Consider the following 1,215-nt stretch of genomic DNA (forward strand, 5'->3'; position numbering starts at 1 on the left):
GGCTGGGGTGGGCACTCCATCACCTTCATCACCTCCACTGAGCACAGCAGCTCCCCAGGTATGGTTGGGGTGGGCACCTTCATCACCTTCATCAAGCACAGCAGCTCCCCAGGTACAGCTGGGGTGTCCTTTGATGCTGGCCAAACACCAGAATCACTCCTTGCCCTCCCCTGCCACAGCTGGGCAAAGGAGGGAAAAGGCAAAAAAAAATCAGTGAAGGCTTCGTGAGTGAGGTAAGGACAGGGAGAAATATTTTAAGGGCAAAATAGGCTCAACTTAAGTTGCAAAATGAATTTATTACTAACAGAATCAGAGGATAAAGAGAAGTAAAATAAGCCCTTAAAAAACAACTCTGCCTCCCCAGCCCCTCTCTCTTTCCCACCAGCAGCACAGGGTCACAGCACATGGGGGTTTTGGTCAGTTCATCACTGAGATTTTCTTCCACTGCCCAGGAGAGGAATCCTTCCCCTGCTGCACCGTGGGGTCCCTCCCACAGGAGATAGCTCTCTCTGAACTTCTCCAGCTTGGCTCTACTCTAACAGCAGGAGCAGCAGTCCTGACAAAACTGCTGGAATGTGAATTCACCCCATGGGCCAACAGTCCTCCCAAAACTGCTGTGCTGTGGGTCTCTCTTTCCATGGGGTGCAGTCCTCCAAGGACAGGTGGCTGCAGCCTGGAAGCAAAGGCCCTCTCTCTCCACCATGTCTCCCACTGGATCACAGCCTCCTCCAGGCATCCACCGCTCCGGCGTGGGCACCCTGACATGGGCTGTGGGTGGATCTCTGTGTCCAGGGTGGATCCCCAGGGGCTGTGGGTAAATGTCTGCATCATCTGTGGATCTCCATGGCCTATGGGTGGATCTCTGCATCCCCTGAAGATCCCATGGGTTGAAGGGGTACAGCTGCTTCACCGTGGTCATCACCACAGCCTGTAGAGGAATCTCAGCTCCAGCACCTGGAGCCCCTCCTTCTTCCCTGACCCTGCTGTCTCCCTGTTGTTTCCCTCACATGTTGTCACCTTGGGTCACAACAACCCCCTGGAGCTGCAGGCTGGGCAGAGGGGCTGGAAAAGCTGGAAAAGCCCTGGGGGTGCCGGTGCCAGGGGCTGGACACGAGCCCAGGGGTGCCCAGGTGGGCAAGAGGCCCCTGGCCCCTGGGCTGGGTGAGGAATTGTGTGTCCAGCAGGAGCAGGGCAGGGATTGTCCCTCTGTGCTGG

At 56.5% G+C, this 1,215-nt stretch overlaps 1 protein-coding gene across 3 annotated transcripts in view; it reads left to right on the top strand.

The window, feature by feature from the left end:
• DOP1B (DOP1 leucine zipper like protein B) overlaps window positions 1-1,215 on the top strand; it is a 40,999-nt gene that overhangs the window by 24,186 nt on the left and 15,598 nt on the right. The gene's annotated exons all lie outside the window — the stretch shown is intronic.

The sequence above is a fragment of the Parus major genome, chromosome 1, assembly GCF_001522545.3.
Source record: "Parus major isolate Abel chromosome 1, Parus_major1.1, whole genome shotgun sequence".
Classification (NCBI taxonomy): domain Eukaryota; kingdom Metazoa; phylum Chordata; class Aves; order Passeriformes; family Paridae; genus Parus; species Parus major.